General features: G+C 52.7%; 1 protein-coding gene across 2 annotated transcripts in view; it reads right to left on the bottom strand.

The window, feature by feature from the left end:
• Window positions 1-25,385, bottom strand: part of LOC136016422 (ankyrin repeat and fibronectin type-III domain-containing protein 1-like) — a 231,786-nt gene that overhangs the window by 198,140 nt on the left and 8,261 nt on the right. Inside the window, exon 1 of one of the 2 annotated variants that reach the window (XM_065683598.1) lies at window positions 17,013-17,063. The exons of the other annotated variant lie outside the window; for it this stretch is intronic. The gene's annotated coding sequence lies outside the window, so the exon portion shown is untranslated. Of the gene's footprint in view, window positions 1-17,012; window positions 17,064-25,385 lie in introns of those variants that run through there. 2 annotated transcript variants of the gene reach the window in all.

Consider the following 25,385-nt stretch of genomic DNA (forward strand, 5'->3'; position numbering starts at 1 on the left):
GGAGTGGTGATATGTGTGACTGACCTGCTGCATCAGGTACCACTGCTTGGGAGATGTGGTCATGGCCCAGATCTCTCCAAATCACCTCCAGAAGTGGGCAGAGAGTTCACCCCAGGAGCAGGATAAGGGCCGGTGCTCTTCTGGCCCTGGTCTAGGCCCTGGCATCCCAAGAGCCCAGCCACACAAGCACACAGAGATGCTGAGAACTAAGACCTTCACAAGGCAAATAAAGCTAGGTAGCATTAAGATAAATACAGCAAAGATTCAAACCATCATCCTTCATCAACAGCCAGGCCTTGTGCAGAAGTAGAGCTACATGAGCTAAGCTGTGCAAGTCCAGGTTTAATACAGCTTCTTCCAGCCTCCCAAGCCTGAAGATGTCCCAGGCCATCCTCAACCCCATCTTTGCAGGTGAGCAGCATCCTGCAGCTGATCTCTGCCTGATTTGGAGATCTGTCTGTTATCTACCTACTATTTGCAGAGGAACAGGAGGAGAGATTGTTCCCTATTAATGTACGCTCCAGGCAGTAGCTTCAAGTCTTTGATTTACTCTTTTACAGGTCACTGTCTCTGTAAATGTATATCAAAGGCAATTGCCAGCACAGTCAACAGCTGTGCTGGTGGCTGGGCATGAAAAATGAAAGAGGCTTTCCTCCCAAATTACTCCTGCCTTGGAGAAACGGCTGTGAGGACACAAAGCAGGAGAGAGGAAGAAATGAAAGGTCAGAGCAAGTGAAGGCATGCAGCAGAAAGCAACATGGAAGCAGGTCAGCAGGAGCAGGCTGGGACAGTGAGAGCTGGATGAGCAAAGTCCTCTGCCTCCCTGCCCCACAGCTCAGCATTGTGTCAGCTGATTGTCAAATAGTGTTGGCTAAACTAAGCTCTCCAAAACTGTCAGCACTCCTGAAATGCTTAAGGAAATAGGACAATCAGGGATTTTTGAGGATGGGAAGAAAAGAAAGGCAGAAGAGACCTGCTGGAACATGGCCCTTGGTAGTGATCCTGCACCATGTTTCAATTCTTATTCAGTTTATTCACCCTGCACAGCCCCAGCTGAAGTGACACAGGCACACACAGCACAGAGGAACCTGCCTGCCTTAGCACACAATGGATGTGGCATCACAACAAAGCACAGAAAGAGAAGCAATGCAGCCCTTTGCCACCCCAGCTCCCCTCCAATGGCTCCAACTGCCTCGGCTGCAGCTACTCCGAGGAGTAAAGCCCTGGGGTACCATTAGGGCTGTGTAAGAGATTAATAGCAAATGCAGGGTGTCTGAGTGTGCTCCCTTAGCAGCTTGCTGGATTAAAGATTTAATGCAATGTGTCCCTCTGGAAGAAATTACCCAGGCTATTAGGAAAGAGGCACCTCTCAGCTGATGAAATCCAGCAATGGCTGCAGCAATATGTGCACACAACAGGCTCTGTGGAGCAAAGGGAAAGCTGCTCTGCTCTTGTGAGCCCTTTTTGGGCAGAGGAACCAATGAGGGAAGCAGCAGCTCCATTAGCAGTAAAGCAAATGTGCAGACACAGCTGTGCCTGGAGAGCAAGATGGGCCCTGCTTCCAAGGGAAGAAGTAGTAGGCTCAGCAGCAATCCCACAATCCCTGTTTCCCACTGGCATTCCTCAGGAGGCTGCTGGAGCTGGGACAGCAGGGGGCCTTCAGCATCTCCCAGGGTCTTGCTTCCCAGGGAAGAGTGAGGGACATGCCAGTGCCTCCACTCCCGAAGTGGCACCACTTTGGGAATCCAGGGTATTAGCTAATGCTTGCCTGATGCACAAACAGGAATTAACCCCAGGTTCCTCACCCAGGGCCGGCGGGACAGGAGGAGCACAGGCTGTCACAGCAACAGGAACAGACATGCTAAAGCATCTTATTATCTGGGGGGGGGATAACCACACAGTTTAACACAGTGTTACTCAGGGTGTAGCAAGTGCATCTTCCTGAGAAGCAGTGTGGTGCTGCAGACAGCAGCACTGGCTCCAAACACAGCTCCAGCATCCCCTTAGTATTCAGTGGCTTCGCCACAAGGGAGCCTACAGTAAAAAACATCAAACAATCAAAGGGAACAGGCACAGGGACACAGCTGACAGCAGAGCTGACATCAACATCCATGATTCCTTTGGTGGAGCAAAGCCTCCCACACAGCAGGAAGCCCATGGAGATCTTATTTCCAGGTAAACTGTGCCAAGACCCCTGAGCTCATTCAGCAAGGACCATGGATGCACAGCGCATTCCCAGGTCCTGAGTGTGACCCTGGTAAGAGCCAGAGAAGGGCAGCCACCCACATCCCTGGCACTGCTGAGCTGCTCCCCGCACTCAGAGCTACCAATTTCCACCCGTTCCCAAGGGAAGCCATCAGTTCAGATGCTGTGCCAAGCTCCATGCCACAGAAATCTGGGCACCTTCACAAACACACAGGGCAGGCGACAGGCACAGCTCTGCAGAGCTCCCCTTCCCCTCCCAGCAAGGGTGGCCCGTGCTGGATAACACCCACTGCAGTGACCCTCACATTGAGGTTGACTTCCCACATGCTGCATGCACCTCAAAGAATCCCAGACTGGTTTGGTTTGGAAGGAACCTTAGAGCTCATCCAGTTCCAGGTCCCTGCCATGGGCAGGGACACCTTCCACTAGAGCAGCTTGCTCCAAGCCTCGTCCAGCCTGGCCTTGAACACTGCCAGGGATGGGGCAGCCACAGCTTCTCTGGGCACCTTGTGCCAGCGCCTCAGCACCCTCACAGGGAAGAGCTTCTGCCTAAGAGCTCATCTCAGTCTCCCCTCTGGCAGGTAAAAGCCATTCCCCTCCCAACTCCAGACTTTCCCAGCTTCCCATCACAGGGTGAAGCTGAGCCACTCACATATGCTCCAAACCCTTCCTCATGCCCTTTAAGCCCCTCACATCTCAGGAGCTTCTGTAGAAGCTGAAGGTAGACTTACAGAAGAAAATAAAAGCTTACATTCAGAGTTGCTCTGGTCAAAGCAAGGGTGGCCACAGCTTTCCAAACTCCAGTGACAAGCTGGACAACTCAGGCAGCAGAGATGCCTGTGAAGATGACTTGGTTTGAAACACCAACTCTGGCAACCTGTGCAGGAGACATAGTCAGACATGGCACCACACTTGGGCTCCCTTTGGGGAGCACAGTGACAGGAGTTGCTTTCCAACATCCCTTGGCTTCCCCAGCCAGCTCCTTCAAGGGTCCCAGGGGGTTCAACAGGCAGAGAAATGGGCACCAGCAGTGAAGCACCTTCTCAAAGCTGTGGTGCCCACTATTCAGCACGCTGCCCATGCACCCTGTGCACATACAGGGTTGATTTTGGGGGCGAGCTTCAGCCCCTGGGTCACTGCACCCCGCAAGTCAGCACCAGCAGATTCATTCTTCCACTCTTCCCATGGGACTGATTAGTTGAATGTGTCAGCTTTGAACACTTCCGCTTTTTGGCAGCTTCCTTCAGCCTAGGAGTGAGCACACAGCCGGGACCCACAGCTCAGATGATGAGCAGATATTTGCAGGTGATTAATGAAATCATTTACTGGTTATTGCAGTGATTCTGCCAAAACACAAGCAAAAAGCATCATGGTCACTACCAGCAAACCTGCCAGTTCGCAACAGGTCAGGGAAGCAAAAGTTTCTGGTGTTGCCTTCTAAGATGTAGGTTTACAGGACCCCAGTGACTAGCCCAGGCTCCTCCTGTCAGAGCTATGCCTGTCCCAGGTACAAAGGTGTCCAGCAAAATCTGTCTCCTGCACAAACCCTTCATAGAATCACAGAATCATAGAATCACAGAATCAACCAGGTTGGAAAAGACCTTTCAGATCATCCAGTCCAACCATTCCTCAGCACTGCCAAGGCCCCCACTAACCCATGGCACTGAGGGCCTCGTCTACACGGTTTGTGAACACTTCCAGGGATGGTGACTCCACCACTGCCCTGGGCAGCCTGTTCCAATGCCTGAGCACCCTTTGGGGAAGGAATTGTTCCTAATATCCAGTCTAAACCTCCCCTGGCACAGCTTGAGGCCATCTCCTCTTGTCCTGTCATTTGTTCCTTGGGAGCAGAGAGCAGCCACCTCCTGGCTCCATCCTCCTGTCAGGCAGTTGTAGAGAGCAATAAGGTCCCCCTGAGCCTTCTCATCTCCAGACTAAACCCTCCAGTTCCCTCAGCCGTTCCCCATCACACTTGTGCTCCAGACCTTTCACTAGCTCCATTGCCCTTCTCTGGACCTACTCCAGCACCTCAATGTCTCTCTTGTAGTGAGGGGCCCAGAACTGAACACAGGATTCAAGCTGCAGCCTCACTCATGTAGAGGAACATTCATTCACTCCTGGAGTTTCATGGCAGAGGTGCAGCCAAGGCTGCAAGTATATCCCCCTTCCCACAGCTGCGTCCCGGTAACCCTCTGAGGTGCAGCTCAGGTCCAAAACCACCAGCTGACCCCCCTGCTGCTGCTGCTGCCAGCCTCATCACAGTGTATCCTCCCAGAAGACACAGGGAAAGCAGAGGAGCAAAGGAAAAACTGTCAACCTGCCCTAACTCTGCTGTTAAACAGCGAATCCTCTTCCTTCAGCACACCAAGAGCCTGCGGAGATCAAGGAAATCTATTCCTTCATACACTCCCCAGGGCACAGAGCTATTTGCAACCTGAAATATAGTTGCTGTCAGTGCACATCTGAGGAATATCCTGAGCACAACAGTGTGGCTTTAAAGGCAGAACCCAAACTGCAGGTTCTTGCATGCTCCCTCCAAAGTGGGCCCAGACAGGAAGAAAGGGGGATGCGGACATGGCAGCAACATCCACCCACCGGGACAGAGACCAGCTCTCTGCAGAAACACTGCTGACAGATCTTCTCCACGGGACCCCGAGACCCTGCAGGCAGGAGGTGTTAATGGAGAGCACACACACACACACACCCCGCAGTCCTGAGTCTCCATCTCATTTCCAAGGATTAGCCTTGCCCAGCCAGGGCCAGCACCTCTGAAAGAAGAGTTTGGATCAGGATCACACCTTGTCATCCTGACAACACCAAATGAGATTCCTGTGCAAAGCATGTCTCCATCTCACACAGTCTCATTTCTCACAGCAGAGATGAAAGCACCTTATTACAATTACATTTGTTATGTCCTACCTGTTTGGTGACTTTGACGCCTTAACCACCACCTTCTGCAGAGGGGCTTTTTGCCCTCTTCCCAAAGCTGCAACCCAGGCTGAACCAGCCCAGCTCTCTCAGCCTGGCTCCAGAGCAGAGCTGCTCCAGCCCTCGCAGCATCTCTGTGGCCTCTGGACTCGCTCCAACAGCTCCACATCCCTCCTGTGTTGTTGCCCCAGAGCTGCAGCATTGCAGGTACTTTAAGACACACATGGACAACCAGACCCCAGAGGAGGGCAAGGAAAAGCCATGCAGGGGGTTGCTTCCTCTGCCTGAGGGGCAACACACAGCTCCAAAGCTGTATCCCTCTGTCCTATAGCAAGAGCACCAAAGCCTTGCTGGAGCATGAATATACTTGCAGCAGCAAGGTGGGGGTCCATGGCAAGCATCACACCCTGCACACTCTGCCTGTGCCCCCAGGCAAGGGGGACACAAACAATCCCAGCATTGAGAGGCTGCTCTGCTCAACCCATCCCATCTGTGGCAGACAAAAACGCTGCAGCTGATGAGGAGCCCTGCCAAGGCGAGGTAGACAACCCACCCTTTGTATCTGCCAAGGCAAAGTTAGCTTTGGGGAAAAGGCTCGATAGCTCAGCAACCAGAGCCTGGGCTTTGGCTGCTTTCCACTCAGTCGGTTCCAGCCCACATGCAGATGACAGCAGCGGTCCCCAGTGCTCCCTTTCTTGTGCCTGTCCCACTCACGGGATGAACTCGGGTTCCCACCACAGCTCCTCCCTCATGCAAGGACCTTCGGCCCATGAACACACACTCATAGTGACAGGAGGAGTGAGATAAGGGGGTTCGACACATCCCAGCTTAAACCCATGTATCACCTGGGGCTTGCCTCCAGACCAGCAGAGAGCTGGGGACTCGAAAGTTTTCCTCCCCCAGGTAAGCCAAGCAGGGTCAGCACTTCTGCCCTCAGATCCGGCCCATCCTGTCCCTTCCCAATGCTTGAACTTCCCATCCATGCCAGCAACGATTTCCATATGCAGAAAAACAAAGCCGCAAGGACAGCAGGTTTTCCCTTATTTCCTCCCTTCCCCGGCTCCAGGACCAGAACCACTGTGCTGCCTCCAGCAAGGCAGCAGCTGTCTGTCCCCACAGCACAGCACAACACAGCACATGCACTGTGCTCACTGTGTTCACCTCCACGCCTGGGCAAACACCCTCAAGTGATCTCAGCACAGATCCCAAAGGTAGGAAACATTTAGCGGTGGCCACTGATGGCTTTTGCACAGCCAGGACAGGACAGCCCAGCCCAGCAGATGCTTCCCAGGGGAACCTCCCTGAAAAAGGCAAATCCTGTCTGCAACTTAATGGGAAAAACAAGACCAGAGAGAAAGGGAATCAGATTTTTTTTCTCACTCTGGAAAGCTGACAGCATGAACTGACATTAAATACATGTATTTATGTATGGCTGTGACCGCTCACCCCTGCAGCGAGGCACAGCCTCTCCCCATGGGCACGGGTCTGCTTTGCAGCATCAAAATGGAACAAGGCGTTGTGCATGCTGAACGCTCACATTGGAGAGCCCTGCACAGGCTTGGCTTGCCCAGACACCAGTACACTTCCTCCTCTGCCAACCACTAGTGAAAGACAGGGAGCAAGGCACAGCCTGACTCACCCTATGGCAAGGTCCATCCTGCCCCTCATCTCAGGGTGCACAGCAGCTCCCCCGGGGCTCCTGGCAGCTAAGAGATGGTGCGATGCAGTCCTCCACGCCCCACCATTGCTAGCCACCTTGTGCTGCTGGAAGAGGAGAGATGGAGACCCTGCCCGCTAATGGGACAGACAGAGCCCAGCACAACCTCAGCACCTAAACCAGAGGTGAGCAATGCCCTGAGGACAACCACATGCCCAGCATGGTTGTGCTTCCCACCCAAGAGACACATGGTGTCCCCCCCACCGGGGGACTTTAGCTCATCACCTCCCTCAGGACTGAGTAATCAACTCAGTTTAAGAGCTGGCAGCAGCCAGAAGCCTAGGCAGGCTGATGTAGGAGCACACCCTCTGTCAACATAGAAACCTTCTGGGTACCTCTGGCAGTAAACTGGGATGCACTGTCCTGTTTCTAAATGATTATCAGTCACTGGATTGACAATGGATTACATTAGCTAGTGGATTACATTAATTTCTTACTCAACAGTAAAAAGTAGATGCATGAGCAAGAACTAGGGCTTCTACTTCCATATATCCTTCCTCCCCTCTGTTTGGCACTAGCAGCCAAAACGTAACAGTGCTTCCTCCTGACCTCAGTAAACATGCCTGGCTTGGCAAGAGCGCTCGGTGCATTTACTTGCTGCCATGCTGACATTCCACATGGATGTCTACTCATTAGCCTGTAACCAACTGCACGGTAAGAGAGGTGAGATGCCCTGTTCAGAAGCCAAGGCAGAAGTACGAACCTCCCATGAGGAGCAGGAAACTGGTGTGGATCAGTCACCCTCTGGAAGGTGGGAAGAAACCCACCACCACACACAGAGGCTCTCCATGCTCTGGGCTAGCCTGCCACTCAGAGAACATGGAAAGGGGAAAGAAAAGGAATTAGTGGGGTAAAACCATCAGCAGACACTGTTGTTGGGTGAAGCTTTGATGTCCAAGGGGAACACTAACACAATGGGACCCACAACCCCTCTTGCGGCATGATAAGGCTACAAGCACAGCACCCACCAGGCTTAGAAGGATGCTCACTGCTGCCCACAGCCATACAGACAGCAAAAGCTCAGGGAGGACAGGAAAGTGCACAAAGTTATCAGGAGAGAAAGCTTCGGCACGAAGTCATCCTCCATTAGGGATAATAGAAGAAAAACACTCCCACTGAAGAGACATCTCTGTGCTTTTTTGCTCGTATCACAACATTGCTCCATTTTCATCTGTTTCAGCTCACAGCACCTCTGCTTTTAGCCTCCAAGCCCTAATGTGCATATCACTAAGCCGCCTGTTGCAGATTTACCCTGTGATAGAAAAATGCAGCTGCCAGTCTTCAGCACCACTGAAATCCAGACAAACACCTGCCGGGATTCAGTCTCCACTGTGAGACTGCAGGCTGCTCCAGCATTTATATTCGGGGCAAATTTGTCGGGAGGAAAACGTACAAAGAATGTTATTTTCAAATCATTATTTTCGCTTCACTAGAGTTGGACACTGATGCAAAATATCTGAAGCATGTCCTCAGTCAGACCTGCTAATCAGAAGCCTGCTCTCACCATGCCAGGACTGCGCTTCTCAATGCGTACTGATGCACACAACCAAGTGAAACGCTTTCCCTGGCTCCTGTTCCAGCTGTGGCTGCTGAAGCAGCTGCAAGCATCTGCCCAAAAATTATTTACCCTCAGAAAAAAACAGATCAGTTGTCAGGTGGAAGCCTGGAAAGCCCAGCTTGAGCTAGAAATACTTTTCTGCTTGTAAATTGGAGGCTGCAACCTCAGCCAAGTAGTGAAGGCTGTGTTTGACATGGAGAAAGATGCCAGGGAGATTTTATCTATGACACAGCTAATGGGGTTTGCCTTAAGCACTGAATAAATCTTCCAGCTCATTACCCGACATTAAGAATCACTTGGACAAATCGGGAGTTGGGAAGTCAAGCCTGCAGAGCAGCTTTTTAAGTTACCTTAAGATGTCCTCCATGCCCCCACCCCCCCAGTCACCATCACAACACAGCTGCACTACCAGTAACATCCAGAATGCAGGACATGTAATTACAAAACTGTTTCCTCCCTCATTTTCTAAATTCCCACTCCTCAGCCAAGATGAGTTGTGAAGGTCCCTCCTAACCCAAACCTGTGATTCTAAGGATGCTGCTTGCAGGTTTGGTCCCAGGGCCTTGCAGCTACCGTTTCCCAGAAGGGGATTTAGTCCATACACCAGGACATTAGCACTCGTGGCCAGAGATGCAGACCCCAGCCTACACAGGACCCCATACAGAAACAGTCCCCCTTGTCTTCTCTCAAAAGAGTTCAGCTCAGACAGTTTCAAGCCATTACATTTTTAGGCACCTCTCGTGCAGGATTTGCAGAGTGAGGATCGTTGGCCTGGCAACCACGGATTTTTACATTAATGGTTTGACTTCTTTGCATAAAATGGTCACAGCCAAGAAGAGTGCGGAAATAAACAGCTTCAGGAGGCTCCTTCAAAGAAAGGAAAGAAAATTCCCATCTGCCAAGAACAAACACGGACCATTCAGGCATCCCTGGGAGCTTGGGTTGGGTTTCTTGGTCTGCTCCCGCTTTCAATTCATAGTCACTGAAAGGGTTTTGTGCCCTTCACTATTGCACGTGCCACCAAATCTGCACCTTAATGAGAAGGAAGATGAGAGTTGCGCACTCACTGCTCAGGCATTTGCACGTGGATTCATACACAGGAGGAGGAAGCAGCAGCCATGCCAAGCCCTGCAGCCAGCCTGCCTCGTGGAGCTGGCATGGGACAGGACCTGCCATCCCCAGCAGCACACTGGCCAGGCTCTGTCCCCCCAGCCATCCCTCTGCTGATGCAAGTACACGGATGCTGTGTAAGAATGGAAAGCTTCATGCCACACCAGGCATGAGGGCAAATCCTGTCCCCCACGCAGAGACCCAGAGGAGCAGCCCCATGTCCCTGGGGACAGTACTGGTGTCCCACGTGCTGTACACCCCCTTAAAGAGGCTGCCCAGCTTCCCAATCGCCTCACCCTTCACAACAGCAGCCAGCTGGGAAAGATGAGAGTGAAAGCAAAGTAAGGAGAAAATTTCAGGTGAACACCTTATGTGGATTAAGAGCAGTGTCATAAACCATAGGCACACCATAGGCACAGGCCAGCTCAAGGTGGAGACCCAGCATGTGAGTTAAAGTCTCCCACAGGTCAGGGAGGGAGCAGAGATGCACTTGTCCATCGGGATGCAGACACACTGCTCATGGGACTGTACAACACAATGTCCTCCTTAATACCTCCAGCAGAAAGGCAAGACATCAGCCAGGTGAGGATGCACATACACCCTTTGAAGCACTTTTTCCCTTTTAGCTGAGCTTTGCGCCCCAGGGTAAGATCACTGGGTGAGAAAGCTGCTGGTCTGCTCTGGTTTATGCTCCCCAAGATCAGCACAGATAGCACCAGGCTGGCAGGACCTGATGTGCTACCACACAGAGGAATCCAACAGGAAGGATTAACCCCACATTCCTCAAAGGCATTTTTGAGGATTTTCAACTCCTCCTTTTGGAGCTCAGGGGTGGGAGCTGACAGCCAAGGTCTGCAGCAGACAAAGCCTGCTGCAAGCTCCAGCCCAGCTCTTCCCCATCTCCCCTCCACGCTGCTACCCAGCAGGAACTGGGATTGCCACAAAGTCCATGGAAAGGACTCCCTCTATTAGGATTGGCAAGCACTCAGGAACAAGCTACTCCCTTCCCTGCCAACTCCAGAGGATGAGAGGAAACTCATTAAGAGCAAGCTGGAGTGATTCTGCAGGCAGGGCAGAAGGAGTGGGCCATCCCAGGCACCCAGCCACCTCCTCTGTGCCCCAGGCACACCTCAGCTGGAGGGACCAGCCCACCAGGGAGCCAGGATCGTGCCATGCTACAACAGTCATGGATGATATGAAAGAGCCTTTGCATGCTGTTCTGTGCACAAACATGAATTCTCTGTCCACTTCCTACCCCTGGTGTTGCCAACAGCCCTGTCCCCAGCACTGTGTCAGGACATGGCTTCTGTGCTTGGTCATGGCTCCTCCAGGGGCACCTGCCTGTCATTACAGCATCAGGCACCGCAGAGCTTCCACAGCCTGGGGATTCCTTCAAATCAGGTTCCCCTGTCACAGAAGCAGAAGAGACCACATACAGAAATTTCAGCCCCAAGGAAAGCAAGCACCGTAACTCATACATCCCTGGGCAAGGCACCCAGGGAGCCACACATCCCAGAGCAGAGCACAGCTCACCAACAGAGCACATGGTCCCACAGAGCCGCTGGGGCTCTGCGCTCAACAAACACAAACCCAGGTCCAACCAAATCCCCATGTGCTGGCATGACCAGAGCACACCATGATTTTCAGTTTGGTCTCTCACAGGTGGAAGGCAAAAAGGGGCATCTCAGTGGCTGGCAGTGATTTCTGGCCAGAGCAAAGAACAACTGAGCCCATCATCACAACACACGGTGGCAGAGCCCTGTGGCTCACCAGGAACACCCCAGCATCCCAAGGAGCACCCAGCAAAAGAGCAAAAGAAGCAGGGCTATGTACTCCTCCTGCACCGGGGAACCTGGTGGCCACTGAGCCAGGCTGGGGCAGTACCGGGAAGCACAAGCGCTGTCCAGGTCGGTCACACAGAGGAAGGACAACCCGACGGAGGCACCATGAGTACCTCAGCACCCCATCAGCAACAATTTAGTTCCCAGATCCAACACGATGCTAACAGAAGCAGCCGGGCAGAGCTGCGCTCCCCCAGCACTCAGGGCCCAGCTCCCTGCAAGACTCCAGCATGTCAGAGGAGAAATCCTCTTTGCCTATGGGCAAGGGAACTGCATGGGGGAGTTAAAAAAACGCATCAAGAAACTCTTTGTCTACAAACATCCCGGCCGGGCGCACGTGCAGCAGGAACTTCCTGACGAGGGTGGAGGGGGAGCCTGAAGTTCAGAGACACCATTTCCGCCTGCAGCTCGAGCCGCTCACCGATTGTCCTCTAAAAATCAAAGTAAACACTGAAGAAGAGCCCTTTGATTTTATTTCTGCTGTGTCAGAGACGTTTCTCTGATAGGAGCCTCCTTTTGAATCACCAAAAAACGAGGAAAGCCAAGGCTTTCTAACATAAAAATCACAGAATCCCAGATTGGTTTGGGTTGGAAGGACCTTAAAGCTCATCCAGTCCCAACCCCCTGACACAGGCAGGGACACCTTCCACCAGACCAGGTTGCTCCAAGCCCCGGCCAACCTGGCCTTGAACACTGCCAGGGATGGGGCAGCCACAGCTTCTCTGGGCACCCTGTGCCAGCGCCTCAGCACCCTCACAGGGAAGAGCTTCTGCCTAAGAGCTCATCTCAGTCTCCCCTCTGGCAGGTTAAAGCCATTCCCCCTTGGCCTGTCCCTACAGGCCCTTGTCCAAAGCCCCTCTCCAGGTTTCTTGTAGCCCCTTTAGGCACTGGAGCTGCTCTAAGGTCTCCCCTTAAGGAGCCTTCTCTTCTCCAGGCTGAACCAGCCCAGCTCTCTCAGCCTGGCTCCAGAGCAGAGCTGCTCAATACATTAGAAAAAGTAAGACTGAAATATGCATGTGTGTGTATCTCACTTTGTTTTGCTCCCAACCCTTGTTCCTTGGGCTGCCAGCGAGGCCAAGCTCAAGCCCCAAATGGCCTCATGCAGCCAAGAGCACTGATGAACAGCCAGCACAAACTTCCTCACCAGGCAGCTGCTGTCATCAGAGCATCTTACTGCTTTGCCAGTTGTTTGTTCAGGTTCTTCCTCTACCACGGAGCTGCTGCACAAAACTGCAGGGTAACGAGACACACAATTACCTTCTCTTTTTCTTGACCTGCACTAGGAGTCAATCCAGCTTCAACAGCCCAAAGCTTCAGGAATCCTCTTACAAAGTTGCTTTTCTAAGCAAAACCCTGCAGGAACCAGCCCCACTACCCAGAGCAAAGCTTTTCTTCCTACATCCTTAATAACACTGTTTCTTTAACCTGCCTGCTCAAAACACAGACTGGCAGAAGAATAAAATAAAAATAAAATTAAAAATCAAAGAAATAAAACAAGGAGACATTTGGTTTCCTCATTTGAGTGCTCCAGCCCACTTCCCAAGGAAAGGAAAGGAAAGTCCCATGGGACATGCACCACACTGCCAAGGAGCCCCAGCCCCTGGGAATAGCACACGCCAGGAGGGACTGGGCTCCTGGAGTCCAGAGTTATCCATCCCAAAAGCAGCTCAGAGGAACAGGAGGACAACAGCCCCATGCTCTGCTGCCCTCCACCCTGCAGGGGGACAGGTGCATTAGTGATAACAGATTTGACAGAGCCCTAGCTCCATTACAGCAGCTTCAAGGGTGAAAAAAAGCAAAGGGAAAGGGCTTATCACTGCACACATCCTCCCCAGGGCCCCATGACCCCAAGAGTAATAAGGTGCGGTAAAGTAAATCAACACAGCCCTGGGCAACAAGCTGATAAACACACCATTAATTCCCAACCCATCCACTTCCCGGCTAACAAGTTAGCCCAACATGTTCACTTGGGGGCTTTTCCACCCACCCCTGGGCAATGACAGTGACCTGAGACTGGGTGCAGTCAAGTCATCCCCCTCTCCAAACACAACTCAAGCCCCCCAAAGCCCAGCAGGACTCTACAGCTGCAGATATATGTGAGCACCGGAGTACAGAAAGCACCATCATTAAATACGTCCTGTGCATGTGGGCAGGGGATGACTTTGCCACCGCCAGCCCAGGAGAGCTCCATCCTCTGCTCCCCCTGTCCAGGCCGCAGCTTCAGACCACACGCTCCAGCCCAGAGGGAGGACTCAGCACTGGTCAACCTCCCCAGCCTCCTCCATCATTTTCCTGCCCTAACAGCCAGGTCTAACAGAGGATGCCTCATTTTCCTCGGCCATCCAACTACCCCCTCTTTCAGCAGCACATCAAGCTCTGGTGACCTGACACCATCTCACACCACATAAAACCCACAATCAAATCCATGATGCAACTCAACACACACCCAGAAAAGAGAGAAAACAACTTTGCTGCTCATTAGTTCACCTGTGGGCCAGAAAAACAAGTCACACCACTAGAATTTGTGAGCAACAGACAGCGGCTGGCTGGCTACTGAGACGCCGGCACAGGTTGCCCAGAGAAGCTGTGGCTGCCCCATCCCTGGCAGTGCTCAAGGCCAGGTTGGACAGGGCTTGGAGCAACCCGGTCTAGTGGAAGGTGTCCCTGCCCGTCACAGGGGGTTGGGACTGGATGAGCTTTAAGACCCTTTCCAGCCCAAACCATTACATGATTCCATGACCTAGCACCCTCCACCGAAGCAGGGTGAGTTCTAGGACCCAGCCTGGGCTGAGCAGAGGGTGAAGCCCAGGCAAGCCACCAGTCCCACATGCCCAGAGGTGCCCAGCCAGCAACTTCCACCTCTGCTCATCCCCGTGCACTCGCTCCAGGAATCCCAGAGCCTGAGAAGCAACTCTGGGCACAGAGCTGGGGCCACACCAAACAGCAGTAGGGACATGAGGGGATCGACCCAGGGACTGACCTGGCCATACCTGTGCTGCTGGAGCACTGCTAGCCTGGATGGGACACTGCTAGGGCCTGGCTAAATGCTGGCAGGAGCAGAGATGTTAACCAGAGCTTTAACCTAACTGTAACCTTTGCTAAAGAAACTCAAAGATTTTGAACATCCCAGTTAAAAACTGACCAACAGTGGTGTGAAAAAACAACACTACCCTTACAGGAGGACCCACTTATTACAGCTGTAAACTTTTACAACACCCTTATTTGGCAGTGGTACCAGGATCAGCTGCAATGCCTTATTAAGTTGTGCAATTACCATTTTACAGGTGTATGGATTGATTGACTCAAGGCACATCTCCTGGGAACCCAGGAGATGCTTGTCAACACCCATCGCTGTCTGACTCGAGGCACAGAGGAACACTTTACTCCCTCAGCTCTCCAGTGGGAGTGAATCCAGTGGGAGCCATGGAAAGGCTTTGGCTTTCCTCCAGTCATCTTAATATATTCCAGTGTGCTTCCTATATTGGCATTAGAGGCAAATCAACGCAGTAACTTGTCAAAGCTGTCGGCACCACCACGGCTCCCGGCCGCTGCCTAGGACAGCACCTAGGGTAGGGCTGGGTGCTGGTAGTGCTGCCAAGGCAGATCCCATCCCACCACCTAGCAGCCTCCATAGCTGCAGCACTGCCTGCTCTCATGGAGCAGACAGGAGATCAGAGGAGCTGCCCCAGGACCCACATACCCAGAGGCAGTGCACACCCACCCTTCACAAGCCAGGACACGCTCAGCATTCCCTGGAATACACAGAGGAGGGCAAACCCAGCCCTCACCCTCCTGCCCTCCACATTAAGCTATGTGCAGGCAGTGCAACAGCATCCAGGAGGGGTAATTCCTAGGACCACTGTCCCAGTTAAAAGTTACCTGACCAGTTGTCTACATTTCTGTGCAGCAACAGGTTGCCCAGAGAGGTGGTGGATGTAGCATCCCTGGAGCAACCGGGGATCTAACTGAACATGCCCATGTTCATTGCAGGGGGGATTTGGACTAGATGAGCTTTGACATTCCATTCCAACCCAAACCATTCCATGATTCTATGCCAGCTCCACTCTGCACACTCTGAGGGTAGGGCAGGACCCTGTCCCAGGGGAAGCAGGACTCTCAAGGGTGACACAGGGGGGGAAGTGGGAGTAACTGAAGTGCCCAGCCAAGCAGCGACACACTGCCTTTCCCTGGTGCCCCATCCCTTAAGGCTCAGCAGCTCCAGCCATGCTGCGGACAGGATGGACCACTGAAAAGCAGGACAACTTTTCCAGCTCTGAGCCCCAGAACTTCCAGCTATTCTTTGTCTGCCACCAACAGCACATGTCTCCCAGCACAGGACCTCTTCTGAAGCACACTCACCTGCTCCTCTCCTCTTTCTAGTCCATGTCAGTGTGCTGCCCAGCGCTCGTGCCTGGCCCCGAGGCTGATCCCCAGCTCCACAGGGAGGATGTGCTGCCCGACAACTTTCCAGAAGCAGGACAGGTACCTCCAGGAGCAGGGACCTCGCTGGTGCTCAGGGGGATGGAGGAAGAGCCCAGAGTCAGGCATGGAGAGTGCAGGGCTGGCTCCGACCCTCCCAGTTCTGCCAAACCCAACGGCACACCCCTGCTAGGAGAGTCAGTTTCAGTTTGCAGACCAAACACCCCTCACATGGAAAAGCTACTTCCAAGGGACGACAGCTCCACAGGTTACAGAACAGCCCACATATCTGAGAGGATCCAGCTGGAGTTTACACCTCAACTGAAGCACAAATAGAAAGCCAACAGTCAAAAGAAGTTGAAAAATCTTCTTTTGCATCAGTATTAAAGGGAGGAAAAGGAGATCAAGAAGCCAAGATAAGATCAAGTGCGTGTTCTGTGAGCCTCAAGCCAACCTCAAAATTAAGTCCTGAGGAAGCAGAGCAAATTATTTTTGCCTCACTGAAAAGCTTTAGCTTTGCCTTTACTGATGCCAAGAGCATTCATGTTCAAGACTGAGTGTGCCCAAGGGACATGCTCTGTAATGTGCAGTTAGTGTGGTACAAGGCAGGGCAAGGCAAGCCCACTGCAGACCTTTCCTCCAGGGTGTCCCATTTCTGCATGGATGCTTGTCGTTTATGATGGGGTGTTCCTCCAGGGCAGAGAACAGGTTCACAGGTGCTTTTGGTCTCAAGAGCTACAGTTTCTGTGACCCACTGACCAGCAGCACCCAGTGCCCAAGCCCAGAGGCTCCAAGGAAGGATGTCAGTGTCACCACTTAGGGAAAAGGCTTTTAAGCAGGTTGTTTCATAAATGCAGCTAGGAATGTCTCTGCCTGGAGGTGAGTAGGGTCCGGTGCCCTGACTCACTGCTGCTGACGCACACACTGGCACCTCCAGCAGAGTTGGCTGGGCTGTAGGCAAGGAGATGTCATGGTGACATGGACTCACAGTGATTCTTGCCCAGCACAGGAGTCTTGCAGGATCTCCTGGTCAGCAGGGACTGGGGCTCTTTGTAAGAGCCACCACCATCTCCCCCACTCCCCTGCATCCTCTCCCACCTCCTCATGCCCCCCATACTCAACCAGGGGCCATCCTCACATGGGAAATCAACTTCATCTGCTCTGACTTCACCTGCTCCAGTGACAAGAGAGCTCCCAGCAGAAGCAGGTGAAGCCACAAAACCATTCAACTTACCAAGGAAAGGAGTAGAGAGGAGCAAGAGGCCACGATGCCACCCAAAGCAGTGAACTCAGAGCCCAAAGGCTCCAGCTGCCACTCAGACTCCGTCTACAACCACTTGGCAGGGCACATGCTCATTCCTGTGCTGGGCTCTCCCGGTGGAAAGCCTTCTGCATCACCGTTTCATCCTCAGGGAGAGAAGGGAAGAGGGATGTGAAGCTCAGCCAGCAGCACTGTCCCACCACCCCCTCACAAACACAAAGATCTCTTCATAAGAAACACATGAGAGGGCTGGTGTCAGCGCTGGCTCTGGGAGCAAAACACAGAGAGGGTCAGAGATCTACTATTAGAGCAAGGATCATGACAGAGAAGAAGGGAAGGAACCAGAAAAGAACAGTATAAATAGCAGCATTGTCCTTAGTTTCACAGGGCATCAGATGTCAAATATGATCTTTCCCTCAAGAGCTGAAGCCTCTAATTGATTCCCATCTGACTTTTTCTTATCCAGCAGTTGTTACCCGTCCAAACAAGCTGAGTAAATATGCTTTGCTCTGTCATTAAAGCTGGCAACAAATCATGGGCTTGCAACAGAACCAGTGTAAACAGCATCCTCCCTCCTGGACCAGGAGATCTCCTGTTCCCCTGACCTCCTCCCGCTGCTGCACTCAGTGATCTGCCAACCCTGGTCCTGGCACAGGGCAAAGATCTACATGGTGGGGACCACCAGCAGCCCCATGGCTTTGGGAAGAGACATTGTATATTCTGAAGGATTTGGGCTTCCAAAGCACCTTTGCACACCTTGAGGGAAACCTGACGCAGCTCAGACATCCAGCCTACAGACTACAACCAAGAGTCCTCACAGGAGGCAAAACCTAAACCAGGTAGAGAAAGTTCAGCCTGGCAGTGCCCAGAGACGTCTTACCGTTGGGCAGAGCTCAAGACTGTGCAAGTTCTTGCCCTGAATACATGTGTCCCAACTTTGGGGGGTCCCCAGCAGACCTCAGCACCCTCACAGGCCACAAACGCCTGGCTTTCCTGCTGTTCTACCCCAGCCTTCTCCAAAGAGACTGTTAAGGGAGACAACAGGAGCCTGGGCATCCCATGGTACATTTCCTTAACCATTCCCAGTATCCACAGCTATGGGATGAGGAATATCAGTGGGTATATCCCAAACAAGGCCTTTCTGGATCCATCTATATACCTGCTAGGCAATAATCTGCCCAGTCTCTTTCAAATGAGCCATCTGCCTCCACTACCTACTGCAGCACCAAGCTCCAGACACTTGATACCGCTGCAGTGAAGCGGTGCCAGCCTTCATCTTCTTTCAAACCCACTGGTTTCACTGCCACCTCCTAGTTCTGGTACTGAGAGATGAGGTGAGCAGCAGCCTTATCCAGCTCACCACCTTCATAGTTTTGGGAGCCTGGATCAGGTTATTTTTCATTCCTCTTTTCAGACTGATGATGGAGGCCCCAAACCAGGGGCTCCACTACTGAGTGTTCCATCTTTAATAGTCAAAAGGTGACCACAGAGCCCCCTTCCCAGTACCTATAAGACCTTTCTTCCAGTGCCTGAGCACCATCAGGAAGAAACACTAGAACCAAACCGCACTGGGGCACCAAACACATGGGACCAAGGGTGCAACTGTCCCAAGAGCATTGCACCACCACCAAGCATCTCACCACAGCCTGGACCTGTTGGCACATACCAGGCTCCACAAGAGAGCCAGCTGGAGCTTGAGGAAGCAAGGCACGTGTGTACCTCCCCTGTGTGCTGCTGGTGGTTGGATCCAGTTCAGAGGTTCTCAATCTTTCTGTACAGAGAGCACAGTGTCCTCCAGTGCAAAGCCCTCAGCTCACGCTCCTGCAGCTGACAACACAGCCACAACTCAAAGAGTTACCCATCCCGACATGAGATCCATGCAGCAAACACACCCACAGCCCTGCCACAGACCAGGCTGGAGTATCCCTGGGCAGCGGCTTCACCAAAGGCTTTGCTTAAACACTCCCTGATCCCAGTGTAAGCAATGGCTTTGCCTCTCAGCATTTGCAAAGCCCCAAAGCCCTGAGCTTGGAAAAGATCCAGAGGAAAAGGAAAAAAGGAAAATAAATAAAAAAGACTTGACATTTTTCAAAGATGATTGTTGAGAGTGAGAGAAACCTGGCAGTTTGACAGGGTCCCAAAAAGCACGTGTGGTTTTTAAACCTGAATGAGAACAACTGCAGAACTGCAGCTGTACCGATTGCAGCACAATGATCAGCACCCTCCAGTGAGGAGGGAAATGTGGGGAAGTACACGAAGGTGAGGAGAGAGGCCTGGAGCAGCGCTGCTCTGGAGAGAGGCTGAGAGAACAGAGTTTGTTCAGCCTGGATAAAGAGAAGGCTCTAGGAGACCTTAGAGCAGCTTCCAGTGCCTAAAGGGGCTACAAGAAACCTGGAGAGGGGCTGCCAAGGGCTTGGATATGTGAACCTGAAAAGCAGTGCAATAAAAGACCACATGTAAGGCAAAAGCACAAGTTTCAGAGAGCTCTTTGCTCAGGGAATTGCAAGTATTTGTAGTGTTTTATCCAATATGCCTCCATATTTGCCTAGTGCATAAAGATATATGAACGGGTAATGTACACTTAAGATATAAAGATTTTGGAAGACTTTATGTGAAACACCAGTGAGGCAGTGCTCCACACTGCAACACTGAAGCATCAGCAGGCACATGGGAGCCAGACTGCCAGTGCCACAGCACTGCCAGTGCCACTGCTCCTGTGCCCCTCAGGTCACTGTCACCTTGACAGCACCAGCCTAGGGAAGGCATTGTCCCCCTCTGCCGCTCTCTGGGGAGACCCCCCCTGAAGTCCTGATCCAGCTCTGGGGCAGCAGCACAAGAGGGACATGGAGCTGTTGGAGTGAGTCCAGAGGAGGCCATGGAGATGCTGCGAGGGCTGGAGCAGCTCTGCCCCGGAGCCAGGCTGAGAGAGCTGGGCTGGTTCAGCCTGGAGAAGACAAGGCTCCTTAAGGGGAGACCTTAGAGCAGCTCCAGTGCCTAAAGGGGCTACAGGAAACCTGGAGAGGGGCTTTGGGCAAGGGCCTGTAGGGACAGGCCAAGGGGGAACGGCTTTAACCTGACAGAGGGGAGACTGAGATGAGCTCTTAGGCAGAAGCTCTTCCCTGTGAGGGTGCTGAGGCGCTGGCACAGGGTGCCCAGAGAAGCTGTGGCTGCCCCATCCCTGGCAGTGTTCAAGGCCAGGTTGGACGGGGCTTGGAGCAACCTGGTCTAGTGGAAGGTGTCCCTGCCTGTGTCAGGGGGTTGGGACTGGATGAGCTTCAAGGTCCCTTCCAATCCAAACCATTCTGGGATTCTGTGGGTGTCCAGATCACATGCACCAGTTTGCCTGTATCAGTGACCACTATCCCATAGCCAGCAGAAGCCATCCTAGAGCACTGACACAGCACAGGCAAAGCAATAGCCAGAGGTGAGTGCTACCACTTCTGGGAGGTGAGGTTTGCAGCAAGCACCTCTGGAGCCTCCTTCAAAGTGTCCTCACCCTGAAGCCTCCAAAACTGCCCAACAGCATCACACCAGCATCAGGAGGGGAGAATATGCTCAACGCACACCAGGCACACTGCTGAAGGGGACTCTGCTATGGCAGACCCTTGCAGCATCTTTTCCCCCTTCTGTAAGATTTTCCCTGCCACATGCACAGCAGCTGTGACTGCCCATTCAGAGACACCTTCTGACCACAAAAAGAAAGAGCAAGACCACTGCCAGGAACTGCTCCTCAAGTTTCTGCTTCATCCTCCAAACCTCACTCACTTGGTTTGAGGCAATAACAAGCTCAACCTTAATACCTGCCCTTCCCCCCACAATAAACTCGTTCTTCCCAGACAGGAACCAACCACCCTGGGCAACCCAACTGCTATGTACATGCAGAAACCGGGGAAAGCTACACAGCAGAAGACGGTTCTGCAGGAAAGATGAAGCTACACTCAATAAATGACTGCAAGCCCAAATTACCACCTCCAAAAGCAAACAGAAAGCAATGAGACAGGTCTTACCCCCCTACCTCATGCCAAGGTGATACAACATAGAATCATAGCTTGGAAGGGACCTTAAAGCTCATCCAGTTCCAGCCCCTGCCATGGGCAGGGACACCTTCCACCAGACCAGGTTGCTCCAAGCCCCGTCCAACCTGGCCTTGAACACTGCCAGGGATGGGGCAGCCACAGCTTCTCTGGGCACCCTGTGCCAGCGCCTCAGCACCCTCACAGGGAAGAGCTTCTGCCTAAGAGCTCATCTCAGTCTCCCCTCTGTCAGGTTAAAGCCATTCCCCCTTGGCCTGTCCCTACAGACCCTTGTCCAGAGCCCCTCTCCAGGTTTCTTGTAGCCCCTTTAGGCACTGGAGCTGCTCTAAGGTCTCCCCGGACCCTTCTCTTCTCCAGGCTGAACCAGCCCAGCTCTCTCAGCCTGTTTTTGTACGGGAGGTGCTCCAGCCCCTGACCATCCTCATGGCCTCCTCTGGACTCGCTGCAACTCTTCCATAATAAGCTCCATGTCCTTCTTATGTTGAGGACACCACGACTGCACACAGTGCTCCAAGCGGCGTCTCACCAGAGCAGAGTACACATAATGTCTTCCCCCTTGGAGGCGGCCCAGCAGCAGGAGAGACAGCCCCACAGTACAGACCCACACCATGTAGTGGAGAAGAGCTGTACCAGAGCTGTGCTCAGGGTGTGTCCAGCAGGGGCTTTTAGTGTCTATACGACTTCTGTCCACTTCACCACAAAAGGAGAGGAGCTAGAAGGATAAATTTGAGCTGCAATAGGAGTCGCTAAAAAAGGAAAGATCAAAGGTCCATGATTTAAAATTAAGTAATTCAAACTTGGGCTATTAACATAAATTAAACATGCAAACCACATACAGCACTATGCTTCTTCCCAAGTCATTTTCAAGAACCTAAAGTGCTGCAAGATAAGTCAATCCCTCATTCCATTCCTTGGCAGCATGCACAGGGGAAGTTAACTGCCACTTAACTACAACTCCTTTTAGTCTTGCAGGAATAGGGCAAGAACACTTTATGAGAAACCCTCTCAACATTACCCCTTGTAGGGAGGGAAAAAGAAGCTCTTTATGCTGCCTCCTTCTCTTTCCTTACACACACATCATTCCTCTGCAGGTCCTTGTGCAGCCTCAGCCGGAAGAGCAGAAGCATTTCACAGGTGACTGGCAATAGAAACAGGACAAAGTCAATTCTGCAGTATTCCTGCTCAGGGGAACAGGGAGGCACATGGACACTAGAGCCACCAAAGAAAGGGTCACAAAGAGCTGCTGAACCACATGTGTGTTGTGCCCCAGTTTGCCTGTAAAGTAACGTAGGAAAGCCAGTGCTGAACCTTGCTGGAGTTGTGCTGCATGTGCAAAATCTGACAGCTATAGAAGAGGCAACATGGAAAGGACCAGCCAAGGGACAGTCCTTCCCAAGCAGCCTGCAGAGCAGGGTGAAGCTCACTGCCCTCCTCAATCCCTCCCTCCCACCTGCTGAGGCTCCAAGCCAAACCTGCATCCGCCAGAGTTCCAGGAGTGCCAGTCCAGTCACGGCTCCTGTGCTGTCGGCACATCCAGACCTCCAGACCCATCACTTTTTCAGCAGCTCTGTGCTGCCGGAGCACACAGCTGCCTGGTCCCACGTAAATCCCAGATACATGGGCTCTGCTGTGAGTCCTCACCCAGCAAATCAGCTCCATCAGGAGGCAAAGACCCGAGTAGGAGCCTGAAGAAGCTCCCAGCACCTTCTTGTGCCACTGGCTCTGCCTCCAGGCATGCCCAAGCCTTCCCCCATGGCCCAGCTCTGCTTCTGCCTGGCCTGGGTCACAGAGCACTTTCATGCAGGCTTTTGCTTTAACCTATACAAAAAACCCCATGCTACAGGGTTGCCTCCAGCTCCATAATTCAAAGTGAGTTCAAAACATCCACTCTAAAACCCTTGAAATTTGCCTAAATCAGTTTAAAGACTCCCAGTCCCCATGCTCGGAGCTTTTCTGCAAAGGGAAGGCACTTCCATCATCCTGGACCAATGCCACCCTGAAGTAGCCCAGTTCAGCAAAGCCAGTGCTCCCAGGAGCCACAGGGCACCCGTGCCAGCCTGAAATCATGCACAACTCACAGCTCAGCCATGCTCGTAGGGCACAGCCCGGGTTCTGCTCACACCAGTGGAGGAGAAGAACCAGCTCTTGGAGACCCCAAGATCCCTCTCTGGTGATGGCTGTGTTAAACACTGCCTGCCTTATGTGTGGGACAGCCCAGCCACCAATCCATGGCCTGACAGCCAGGGACACACAACAGATGTGCCCATTTGCATTCTTACTGCCCTTAACCTGAGCTTCTCATCCCACCCCCCCAGCACCACTAACACCACCTCCTGCCACCACCAAGCCAAGTAAACTGGTGACTTCACCATGGCTTCCTTCACCTCAATTGCCTCAGGAGATCCCACCACTGCTTCCAGCGGGTGCAGCATCCTCCCAGCACAGCTGCACAGCCCCCGCTTCCTTCCTCTCAGACCTCTGTTTTGCATCTACTGTGGTTTAACCTCAAGCTCTCCTCCACTGATACTTGCTCCACAGTGATGCCTGTGTGCTGCAGGACAAGTAAAACCAGGAAGCAACCAGTATCCCTCCCTGGGTCCTCCTCTCCAGTGCTTACACACACAGCAAGAAGCTTCCAGGGGCTCTTCAGGGTCAGTGTGATCAAGATCAGAGCTGAGCAGCGCTGGCGAGAAGAGCCAGGGCAGGAACCATCACCCGTCTGGGGACAGGCATCATCATCACCACCACTCTGCTCCAGGATCAGACAATTCCCACAGCATCAGGCAGAGATACAGTTGCACCCAAGCCCCAAACACACACAGGATGGCATCAGCACACCAGGGTGGCAAAGCACGGCTAGCAAGGAGGGAGAACACCCACAAACTCTGCAAGAACCCTGGAAGATTTTGGAAAGAGAGCTCCTCTGGGAAGAGCTAACCCATCAATGAAACATCCCCGTTGATTCTGAGGGACTTTGGCATTGAAGCTGGGCACACAGGGACTGATGGGCAAGGCTGAGGGGTGCCTTGCATGGACATGTTGGATATCAAGCTGCACTTGGGATGCTCCTTCAGAGCCCAAAAGGAACAGTTTCAACCAGCCCAAGATGAGATGGCCCACAGAGCGCAGCATCACACACTGCATGCTGGGGGCTATTACTGGTTTTAGGTTTGCTGAGCTCTATCAGCTCTATTTCCCACTTAATAGGTGCAATTGCCTTCAGACCTGCTCCTAGAGCCCTGTTGCCATGGTTACCTCACACAAGCCCCAGCAGGCGAGATGTATTTTTAGCATTGCCAAAACCCACATCTCCAGCAGAGCCACTGTGGACAGAGGTCTCCTTGTTCCACCACATGGGCATTAAGGGCACTCAATGGGATTAAAAGGTGGGAAATTCAAAACCGATTAAAGGAGAGGCCCATGGTGCAGGGTAATGGGGGGACCAGGCTTCTCTCTACCACCCAGGGGCAGATCCAGGGCATGGCTGAGGCTATGGCCTCATCAGGACCACAGGACACAGTGGGACAGCTGAGATGACAGTGCTGTGATGGATGCACATGGGACAGCAAAAAGGAGCTGCTTGGAGTGCACGGAGCTGTGCCTTTGGGTAGTCAAGAGCTTAAGGCTCAGGGCTGGGAACAGATCAACACAGGTGACATTATGGTGGTGTGCCTGCAATAGACCACCTGATCCAGCCAAAGTAGTTGAGACCTCCAGACAACTGGGAGAAGCTTCATGTTTGCAGATCCTGGTTCTCACAGTGGACTTGAGCAAACCCAGTACCTGCTGGAGGAACACCACAGTAGGGCTTAAGAAAGCCAGGGGGTTCTGGAGAGCCCTGGTGGCAGCTTCCTGACACAGGAAAGCAAGGAGAGGAGACACTCTGCTGGGCCTAGAACTTACAAACAAGGAAGCACTGGTCCTGGATGCAAAGGTCATGAGCAGCCTTGGCTGCAGTGGCCATGAGATGGTGGAGTTCAGCTTCGCAAGGGGGGTGAACAGGACAACAAGCCTACAGACCACAGCACTGGACTGCAGGAGAGCCAACACTAGCCTGCTCAGGGACCTGCCTGGAGGAATCTCATGGGACACAGTTCTGGAGACAACAGCAGTTCAGGATACCCAGTTGACTGTAATGGATCATGTCCTCCAAGCTCAAGAATGATCCATCTCCACTTCCTGGAAAGCAAGCAGTAGTGACAGGGGGACTGCAAAGATGAGCAAGTAGCTCCTGACTGAACACTGACACTAAAAGAAAGAACACAAAGGATGGAAGCAAGGGCAGGCAAGCCAGGAGAAACATCGAGTCACT

The sequence above is a fragment of the Lathamus discolor genome, chromosome 6 (assembly GCF_037157495.1).
Source record: "Lathamus discolor isolate bLatDis1 chromosome 6, bLatDis1.hap1, whole genome shotgun sequence".
NCBI lineage: Eukaryota > Metazoa > Chordata > Aves > Psittaciformes > Psittacidae > Lathamus > Lathamus discolor.